The sequence below is a fragment of the Heterodontus francisci genome, chromosome 33, assembly GCF_036365525.1.
Source record: "Heterodontus francisci isolate sHetFra1 chromosome 33, sHetFra1.hap1, whole genome shotgun sequence".
In the NCBI taxonomy this organism is placed as follows: Eukaryota; Metazoa; Chordata; class Chondrichthyes; order Heterodontiformes; family Heterodontidae; genus Heterodontus; species Heterodontus francisci.
The window spans coordinates 22196832-22208577 of record NC_090403.1 but is presented as its reverse complement, the minus strand read 5'-3'; positions in this window follow the sequence as shown (position 1 = coordinate 22208577).

The following is an 11746-nucleotide window of genomic DNA, read 5'->3' as shown; positions in this document are numbered from 1 at the left end:
ACACAGACTTGAACATATATGACGAACAGTTTAGCCATCCATCAACAGATCTGGCTGGACCATCTCTCTTTCCTCTCCAAATTTCTTGAAGGTGCTGTCACCTTGCAAATCCATGCCCATCTTTCCTGGAACTCCATGTTTTAATCCCTCCAATTAGGTTTCCACCCCTGCCACAGTACTGTAACAAGTCTTATCAAGGTCATGAAGAACTGTGACTGTGACAAAGACAAACAATTCCTGCTCGTCCTTCTCAGCCTTTGACACAGTTGAACACACCATCCTTATCCAATGCCTCTCTACTGTTGTCCAGCTGGGTGGGACTGCATGCACCTAGTTCCATTCTTATCCATCCAGTCATAGCCAGAGAATCACCTGTAATGGCTTCTCTTCCCACTCACACATCATTACCTCTGGAATCCCCCAAGGATCTACCCTTGGCCCCTCTTATTTCTCATCTACATACTGCCCCTCAGCAACATCATCCAAGACAAAACATCGGGTTCCACGTGTTCGGGGACGACAGCCAGCTCTACTTCACGACCACCTCTAAATTATCAGACTGCTTATCCGACATCCAGTACTGGATGAGCAGAAATTTCCTCCTGCTCAATATTGGAAAAAACAAAGCCATTGACTTCGGTCCCTGCCACAAACTCCATCCCTTAGACACTGACTCCATCCCTCTCCCTGGAAACTGCTTGCAACCTTGGTGTAGTATTTGACCCCTCGATGAGCTTCTGACCATATATCCATGCCATTATTAAGACTGCCCACTTCCACCTCTGTAACAGTGTCTGACTCCGCCCCTCCTCAGCTCATCTGCTGAAAGCCTCATCCATGCCTTTGATACTTCCAAACTCGACTATTCCAAAGCTCTCCTGGCGGCCTCCCATCTTCCATCCTCCATCAACTTAAACTCATCCAAAATTCTGCTGCCTGGTCCTAACAATGCCAAATCATGATTGGCATAGCATACAAGGCTACGGGCAAAGTGCTGGAAAAAGGGGCGGCACAGTGGCGCAGTGGTTAGCACCGCAGCCTCACAACTCCAGGGACCCAGGTTCAATTCTGGGTACTGCCTGTGCGGAGTTTGCAAGTTCTCCCTTTGACCGCGTGGGTTTTCGCCGGGTGCTCCGGTTTCTTCCCACAGCCAAAGACCTGCAGGTGATAGGTAAATTGGCCATTGTAAATTGCCCCGAGTGTAGATAGGTGGTAGTGAGTATGGGATTACTGTAGGGTTAGTATAAATGGGTGGCTGTTGGTCGGCACAGACTCGGTGGGCCGAAGGGCTTGTTTCAGTGCTGTATCTCTAAATAAATAAATAGTTAGGTGCTTGATGGCCGGCGCAAACACGATGGGCCGAAGGCCCTGTTTCTGTGCTGTATAACTCTATGACTCTATGAAATCCCTTTCACCTATCACCCCTGTGCTCATTCACCTACATTGGCTCACGGTCAAGCCACATTTTGATTTTAAAATTCTCATCCCTGTTTTCAAATTCCTTCATGCCCTTGTCCCTTCATATCTCTGAAACCACCCATAGACTTCCAACCATCTAGGTATCTGTGCTCTTCTAATTTTGGCCTCTTTCGCATCCCCACATTTTAATCACTTCGCCATTAGTGGCTGTGTCTTCAGCTGCCTGGGCCCTAAACTCTGGAATTCCCTCCCTAAACCTCTCCGCCTCACTGCCTCACTTTCCTCCTTTACGACACTCCTTAAAACCTACCTGTCTGACCAAACTTTTAATATCTCCTTATGTGGCTCGGTGTTAAATATTGTTTGATAATGCTCCTGTAAAGTGCCATGGAATGTTTTACTATTTTAAAAGCACTATATAAATACATGTTGTTTTTGTTAATGTTGTGAAGTATTCCATATCTTGATGTCAGTATTTCACTCCATGAGGTAGATATTGACTTTGGCCAATAGTGTAAAACAGGAGTCGACAGGCCGCTTTCTATCTCTCCCTATTTATATGCCCATTGAAATCAGTAGGGAACAATGTAAAATGGGCTGCTAAATCACTATCACCTGTTTTACACTCTAGCAAGAGTCAAAATTTACTCCCCTGTGTATTCCAGTGAATACCATGAAATCACTGAGACATGACTGGCTGAGATGACTGACTATTAGGCAGCTTCATTTCCTTTACTAAACCATTACTGACTTGCAATGGCTTTATTCTCCACCACATTCTTTTAGTCAAAACAGCCTTTGATCACGCGTAACATCCATAAGTCAGTATCCTGATATCATTCGAGACGATCTGGTTCATGAGAACTACAAGACTAACATGAATGTCGCATCAATCTGCTGCAGCCATCGCCCACGCTTGTGTCTGATGAGCGGTGACATCAGCCAATGCACATCACAAAGCACACACAGCACCTTGTAAAAGCAAATCCATTTGCTGAAAATCACATGAATTTTTCAGAAGCTGTGAACTTTTTTCTTCATTACACTGAATAAAACATTCAAACGCACCAAGAGATACTTCAATAAAATATTGGGGGTGTCAGCTCTCCATTGTTCTTGCAGATTTCTATTGTAATAAGCGCTCACTGTGAAAACTATCTTCTTACACTTCGATGCCAATCATGTCCCTTCATTCCACTTTGTGGGTGTCACAGTCAGCTATTCGGCCCATTTCTGAGCATCACTGCGGATTCTGGTTGTCTTTTCAAAGCATTAAGTTGAATCCATGGAACAGTCATTTCAAGCTCACTTGATAGTTTAACAAGTCAGAAGGTTGAGCTACATAGAGGAAGAATTCCCAGGTTTAATACCCTGCCTGTATGGAGTTAGCCAGCGGGGGCAGTGGTGAGTGAGGGGGGGGACTGCACTTGGTCTCACTTCTGCTTGGGTTAGAGAGGTGAAAATGGAAGACTGCTGCTTGATGACCTTTGCTCAGAGTGCCTGCTCATGAGGTCAAGTGAGGGTCTCAGCAGGCTCAGCTGCAGTGCCTTCAATGTCTAGCTGCACATCAAGAATCAGTGGCAGGATTAAAGAGTCAACTGTTGGGCCACAACAACAACAACTTGCATTTATATAGCACCTTCAATGTAGGAAACTGTCCCAAGGTGTGTTATCAGACAAAAATTGACACTGAGCCAGAAAGGGATAGCTTATCCATCCTGATTTCCATCCTTCTGCCATTGGCAGCTGTGCCTTCAGCTGCCTGGGCCATAAACTCTGGAATTCCCTTTCTAAACGCCTCTACCTGTTGTGTTACTGGGTTCCTCAGACCAACTTACTAATCACACACTGATGAATGGTAACAAATGCTTCAGGTTCTTTTTTATTGAAGACTCCAATACTATTGTCAAGCACAGAAGGAGCAATGATGAAATTAACAATGAAATAGAAGAATTATGAATTTAAAAAGTCAACTGTTAAACAAAACCGAAAAACATGGACACTTGTACCACAGTCAAAAATAGAGTGGTGGTCACATGACCCATCCTGTACTGGAAATCAAGAAATCTGTCTTCAAGGAGGGAACTCATTAACCCCACCTGAAATAATTCTGGGGAGAACCCCTTTGAAATTGCAAAGATCACTATTGCATATTAATAACTCTCATCAACATGAATGAACGAACAAAGAATTCTGGAGACAGATAAACCCACAGCCCAAACCAAAATTGGATATATGTGAAATAGCACCATGTTAACAGAATGGTCCCCATTCAGACATCAATCGATAGTCATGGTCTCCACATCCTGCTCCATTGTGTGGTCACACCAGGGGAGAGAGTCATCTGTCTCCTCATAGAAATTCTAATGTGATGAATTTTTACCGTAAAAATGCAATCCTCTAGAGAGAAGGAGAGATCAAGCCAACACCTTCAGAAAGCAGTCCAGCCAGGAGCTATGTAAGAGATCCAGCCAAGCAAGGAAAAGCCCTGTTGCCAATTCAATATTTTAACTTGGTGCAGCAGAGAATCTAAAGTGACCACCACCTCCAGTCTGAAGTTTTAATCAGCAGAAAATCTACAATACCTCAACTAGTTCAAGACTACAAACACCCAGTCTTGCACCTTTTAAAAAGGCTGTCCTCCTAAGAAGATTCAACAGGTTTGTGGTAAACCGCAACACCTACCTCACTTTAAACTACTTACCCTTTTTCTCTCTCTCTATCTATTTTTGTATATGTGTGAGTGAATGTGTACGTGGGTGAGGTTGTGACCATTTTGGGAATTGTGTAAAAATAGACAGTTATCTCTTTTTTAACCTAAGAGAAAAACTGTCATTTGTCTGTTTATTTGACCCGAAAGACATTCATTTTGACAAAACACAATTGCAGTCAGTTGGGAGGTGAACAGTGGGAACCACCCACACCCCTTTCCATCTGTCTGTAACAGTATATACAGGTTACAGGAGAGTTCTACAAGCACATCTTACTAGGGATCAACACAGCTCCCACTACTGTGTCACATGCTGTATGACATCACTTCCTGCAGTGATGATGCACTCAATATTTACATATTCCTTTAAAGCCATATTACAACATCCCACTTTTTCCTTAAGTAGAACATTGCACAATAAGAATAAATCGCATAACATAACAGAATTGCTCTGAACTCAATTTATATAAAAGCTAGACCGCCATCCATTACTTAAGAGTGCCTAAAACATATAGGTGGTTTAATAATATGGCCGAACTTCATAACAGTAAAACTCTGTGCCATCTAGAATCATCACTATGGTGTTTATGACTTGTCAATGTAGACGTGTGGGCATCCTGCACATTAGGGTTGCGCTGGTTGTCTTCACAGTGCTCTTGCACAATTTCACTCTCAGACCTCACCCGTGAACATGTTCTTGCCACTACTGGAGTATTGGATAAGATGCAGTTGGACAATTCCATCAGTTCACATCTGTTCCTCCTCAATGTTGCTCCATTAGGTGTTGTGATTTCCTATGATCTTGGCTCGCTGCAAATCTTAGATACCTCTGTGGGGAACCAGGTTCCTTCTGTGGGATGAATAACTCAAAACTTTTGCCCCACATGTAAACGAGGCAATTCCGCACTGCAGGTCGATCATGTGTCGACTTCATCTTCTCCTGTTTCTCCACTAGTCTTTCCTGCTCTGATGCAAACCTGGACAGATGATGACTCAGAAGAGTTGTTCTGATCTGCCTCCCAAACATGGTTTCGGCTGGTGACGGTAATCCCATGTCTAATGGTGTTGTCCGTAAATGCAACATAGCAACCTGGAAATCTTGCTCTGTTTCCTTGCACTTCACAATAAGCGATTTAACCGTACGAACCATTCTCTCGACAAAACCATTGGATCCAGGATAATGTGGACAGGCTGTCACATGGTTTATGCCCCACTTGGTACACACATCCTGAAATGGTTTGCCTGTGTATTGTGGACCATTATCTGATACAATCTCCTCTGTTGTACCAAAAAGAGTAAATATAGTGTTGATCATATTCGCTACAGATTTGGTCAATGTATCCCTCGACTATCTGATGATTGGGTATTTTGAAAAGTAATCTGTGATTAAAAGGAAATTGTCACCACGAATGGTGAACAGATCCATTGCAATCCTCAACCAGGGATGTGATGGGACCTCAGGAGGGTGTAATGGTTCCCTTTGCTGGTTTGGCTGATGCGCTTGGCCTGCTGTGCACACCCTCATGGCTCTCTTGATATCACAGTTAATCCCAGGCCAATACACAGTTTCCCTCCCCAGCCATTTCGTTAGCACGATGCCAACGTGGCACTGGTGCAATTACAACAATATATCCTGATGAAGAGATTCAGGAATCTGCACCTATCTTCCTTTTAAATATTACTCCTCTTAGATGCCTAACTTGTCCCTATATGGCCAAAAGGATGTTAGGTTGTCTTGAACATCCTGTATCGTATCAGGCCAATCATCAACAATAACTCACCACAATGCCTTCAGCAGTGGATCTTTGGCAGTTTCTTCTCTAAGCTGCTTACACTTGTGCTGTCCAAAGCTCATCAAGTCAACATTAAGTACATTTTCGACCTCTATATCCATACTGTCGATTTGTAGGTCTAATGAAATATCGGCTGTTTTCTTCGGATTTGATAATCAGCTTAATGTGTCAGATGTGACCTTCCTCTTCCCTGGTTTATAACGGACTTCACAGTCATACTCTTGGATTTTGAATAGTAACCTTTTTAATCTAGGTGGCGCACTTGTCAGAGGTTTATACCGTATCATTTCTAACAGCAAGTAACCCATTTCCACAATGAACCGCTTACCAAAAAGGTACATGTGGAACCTCATAATACCAAACACTAGAGCAAGTGTCTCGCACTCTATGTTCGAATAATTGGGGTTTGCATTGGTGAGAAACTCTTCAAACCAAATGCTATCAGTTTCACTTCCTGCATAAGGCAAGCTCCTAACCCTCACTGCGACACACCAACTTCCAAGACAGCTTCCTTTCTTGGGTTGTAGTATTGAAGAAGTCTTGTCTCCTCTGATGCTGACTGTTTAAGTGATTCAAATACACGTTGGTGGTCCTCTTGCCACACAAACGGAACATCTTTTCTTAGCAGTTCTGTCAACGATGATGCTCTCTCAGCAAAGTTTTGTGTATAGGGTGCTAAGAAATTGAATAACCTGAGAGATAGTTGCAAATCTTCTCGGTCTTGGGTGTAGGCATTGATTGTATGTCTTCTATTTTGCTTGGATCAGGATGTATCCCAGTGTTAGAATAGATCGAATCAAAGAAGTTGATGTGGCTTACATTTATTTTGCACCTTTTGCTGTTAAAAACAAGACTTTCTCTTCTAGCAATTTCCATCAACACATGAAGTTTTTGATCAAGCTCTTCCTTAGTGGTACCCATCACTGCAATGTCATCGCTAAACATATGCAACCTGGAACATTTTCAGTAATCCTGTCCAAATGTTGCTGGAATAGATCTTAACTTACAGATAAGCCAAATGGTAATCACTGGAAACAATAGCTTCCAAATGGTATTTGAAATGTGATTAGTTCCTGTGATCCTTCTAAATAATGCCTGGACCAATAACCATGTTTTACGTCTATTTGGAGAAAAACTTTGCCCAAGCAAATCTTGGGTTTAATTCTTCCAGTACTGGAATTTTATCTGGGCACCTCTTAAGTGCACAATTCAAACATCTTGGGTCCCTGGGCAACCAAATTGTACCATTTTTCTTCAGTATACATGTGATAGTGTTACATCAGTCGTATGTTGTTGCACTCAGCGAATAATACCATTTCATTTCATATCATCTAATTCAGTCTTGAGCTTTTCCTGGATGTGTACACTGTACTTCTTAGGTGGGTCAATTGAAGGAATTGCATCTTCTCTTAAGTGCAAAACAGAATCACCCTTGAAACTCCCCACAGCATCAAACCTGTCTGGGTACTTCAGCTGTACGTCATTAACATCTTCTTCCACCAATGATGCATTGTTGATTTTGTGTATGGTCACAATTTTGAGCTCACTACACGCCGGTAATCCTGCTACTGCCGGACCATTCAAACTTGTAGTAGCAACATTTTAATGCCAGTGTACTGATACAATGGATTGGTGGCCCATTGTCGGTTGTCAGCCTGGCTGTTGTAGGCATTGACTCCCATCAGTCAAGATATATGTCTTTTAAGATTCTTAATGGCAGAATGTTGGCATTAGTTCTGGTGTCTATCTTAGCTTTGAGCATGCGTTTGCCATTCTTGCTCGGACATATAATGTTGATTGTGCAACGCCTGCTCATTTTCAAGTTGAAGAGATTTCTTCCCAGCATCTTCCACCTGGTCTGTGCTGTTACCAACCTAATGTATGTGTCTGTGCTTGCATTGACTTCTGGCACAGTCCTTGTTGCTGCTGCCAGTACACTGCTCACACTTTTTATTTGGCCATGGCTTATTGTAGTCTCTGACCGCACTGTCATAGCCAGATTTCCTCCACTGACCTCCCCAATGCCCTTTCATGTCATACACCTTGCAGTGGCCTTGAAATGCCAACAATTTCGCAGCTGGTTTAGGAGACTCTACCGCCCAGAGGATTTATTCTGGTTTGGCACCTTGGCCACTTCGCCAATAGTCGTAGCTACATCCAATGCTTGCAAGTGTTGCCTTTTTGCAACAATAGCTTCATACTTCCTCCTGTCTTTCAACAAGATGTCAATATCATGCCCTTTCTTTTTTCCAGTGGGTGTCTCTGGGAGACTTCGATTGGCATTGAAGCAATGACAAGTTCCATGATTCTCTCCGACAACTCAGCTTCAGAGAAATCACAGCCTCTGCCCTTATCATGGCATTGGCTTACAAACTGATCAATTGACTTTTCTGAATGCCATTAACTCTGAACGGTGGATTCTGAAATGCACACCTATGCGGAGTTGATCTTCCAGCTCTTCCAGAGCTTTTCCGGGATTTTTGATCCTCATTGGATAAAGCTGATGTATTAATTCGATGGAGTTCCTTGTTTCCAATGGCTATTTTAACCTTCACTGACAGTCTGCCAGTGCCTCACAGCCAATTAAGTAGCCACTGTTGCAATGTAGGAAACACGGCAGCCAATTTGCACACAGCAAGCTCCCACAAACGGGAATGTGATAAACACCAGAAAATCTGTTTTAGTGATGTTGGTTGAGGAATAAATATTGTCCAGGACACCAGGGAAACTCCCTTGCTCTTCTTCAAAACAGTACGGTGGGATCTTTTAACAGCAGGCTACACAGCCGCTCAAGAAGCAGTAGTGCCAGGTTTAATGGAAGCCCTTTGCCACTGAATCACATCCACCACTATTAGATATTTAAGTACAACATTCTTTCTCATTGCAGCCCCCTCTGCAGGGGTAGTGAGGTATAGACATGATAAAAGGCTCAGGGAAAGATCCTGTGCTGTCCAGATATTCAGGAACAGAATGGGAGCCAAGGATTAACACCCATTGTCCGTCTGCTTTCCCCCTTTTTGGGGGCTTTATTGAGCTCAGGGCAGTGAAAGCTTTGCCCTTGCATTTATAGACACTAAGAGAGGATAGGATCTGCCTCAGCAAGGATTAAACAGAAAAAGAAAGGCTTGTATTTATATAGCACCTTTCATGACCTCAGGACATCACAAAGCACTTTACAGCCAATGAAGAACTTTTGGAGTGTAGGCACTGTTGTAATGTAGGTGTCATGGTCAACTAATTCATGGATTGTATTAATTTTCTAGAGGTAACTTTTAATTTGGGAATTGAATTTTTTTAATGCAAAACAAATGAAAATACCTGGTTTGAGAAGCTGGCAAACAAACTTAGGGTGATTACAATTTAAAGGGTGGCCCATGTTTATTTAGTAAGGCCATAATGGGAAGTGTGAAGACCCTAAATAATGGGAACCTCTTTGAACTTCTTGATGGAGATGGTATGTCTGCATGCCCCTCAATTAGGGGTTTAAATTATTCAAATGATTTCCCAGAACAAAGAGAAGATTTGAAGTTGAAAATAATTAGTTTAAATTGCTATCTGGGACATCCCACATGTACCACTTGCTATGGAGATAGATGATGCAGGAGGTGCCTGTTGCTGTTTTAATCTGTGTGCTTGCTGACAGACAAGCAGTTGGCTTTTGGGAAATCTGTTGGCTTTGAAAACAGCAGGACTCAGGAGCAAAGAGGCCATCGGGAACCACAGGTGTTTCTGTTTTGAGTAAGGCCCATGGTCAAGCTGGGAAGTCCAGATCCAGGGGATCTGATACTTCAGAAGATAGCTGAGAAATTAAGGAAATCGCAGTGAATTCCTAAGACCTGTTGTACAGTTTGAATTGGTCCCATGAGAAGTGAACAAACTGCCAAGATCCTGTAAAGTACAGGTGAATTCTTGGGAGAAAGTAAAGTCAGGCAGGAGTGTGCTGTTAAGATTTTAAGTTTCTAATATAGGTGTTTCCAAATTGTAGTGTTAAGTCAGTAGTGTTTTGCTTTGTTTAACTCGTGTATAGTAAAGTTTTTTTTAAAATGTGAAATCTTGTGGTTTAATTCTCAGTAATAACTGGGAATTCAACTTTCTCTTTTTAAAAGTTAATGATCCCTAAAGGAATCGTAACATAGCAAATGCAGCAGCCAATTTGCACACAACAAGCTCCCACAAACAGTAATGTGAGAATGATTATTTGTTTTAGCGGCAACTATTGGCCAAGCCGCCATGGTGAACATACCCGCTCTTCAAAATAGTCCCACGGGATCTTTTATGTCCATCTGAGAGGCCAGACAGAGCCTCGATTTAACATCTCATCTGAAAAGCAGCACCTCCGACAGTGCAGTACTCCCTCAGTACAGCCTGGAATAACAGGCTGGATTGTGTGCTCAAGTCTCTATAGTGGGACTTAAACCAACAACCTTCCAACTGAAAAGCACGGTACTATCATGAGCCATGGCTGGCACTAGGTACCTAATCTATTTAAAGGTTATTGGTGATTGTTACTCACAGCTCCTCCAGCCCTCTGCCTCTCCCTGTCAAGTTGATGGGAAGCTGGGTCCAGGCTACTGAAGGTTCTGGGGTTCACATGTTAAAGACATTGAGCAGTGTGGAACTGAATAGTTCAGAGCAGAAAGTCTCCAGGTTTCGGTCACATGTCTGTGATTTTAGTCAGAGAGTCGCAAGTGACATTAGGCCCAGAAAGAAGAGGGAAGTCAGCTCCAGCTTCTGCTCTAATGCTCATTTGCTAGAGGGTCCCTTAGAGTAGCATGAGTACAGTGTAGGATGAGCACTGTGGGACCCACTGTTAAATACCCTGGTGACACTCACACCTGAAGAAGGCCACTTAGGCAAAGTTTATCAGACAGCACCCGATAGAACTGCCAGTGAGTAAGAGTGAGCACCTTCAGATGGAGAGAGGAGAAAACTGAGGGAGTGGGGGAAATTTTTAATTGCATGCAGGGACATGCAGATATAATAAAACCATTTAACCCAGCTTTGAATTTAAACCCAGTACCAACTGGCCAACTCCAGGTGTTGTTCTACCAGCTCCTGCTCCGAGTGAGGATGGAGTGCTTGAAGGGAGTATGGGTCGGAGTCTCAGAGCTGCAGTGTTGTGGCTTTACCTCAGTCCAAACTCCCTCCAAATGCAGCTTGCCTGCTCTCAGCATGGGATTGAGGGATTAGCCCTTATTTTTCCCACAAAACCATCCAGCCCAACGGGACCTGGCATGGTGGTGAGAGGAATGGGGGAGGGGCGGGACTAAAGATCAGATATCTTTTGGGCCTCCTTATCTCGAGAGACAATGGATACGCGCCTGGAGGTGGTCAGTGGTTTGTGAAGCAGCGCCTGGAGTGGCTATAAAGGCCAATTCTGGAGTAACAGGCTCTTCCACAGGTGCTGCAGAGAAATTTGTTTGTTGGGGCTGTTGCACAGTTGGCTCTCCCCTTGCGCCTCTGTCTTTTTTCCTGCCAACTACTAAGTCTCTTCGACTCGCCACAATTTAGCCCTGTCTTTATGGCTGCCCGCCAGCTCTGGCGAATGCTGGCAACTGACTCCCACGACTTGTGATCAATGTCACACGATTTCATGTTGCGTTTGCAGACGTCTTTATAACGGAGACATGGGCGGCCGATGGGTCTGATACCAGTGGCGAGCTCGCTGTACAATGTGTCTTTGGGGATCCTGCCATCTTCCATGCGGCTCACATGGCCAAGCCATCTCAAGCGCCGCTGACTCAGTAGTGTGTATAAGCTGGGGATGTTGGCCGCTTCAAGGACTTCTGTGTTGGAGATATAGTCCTGCCACCTGATGCCAAGT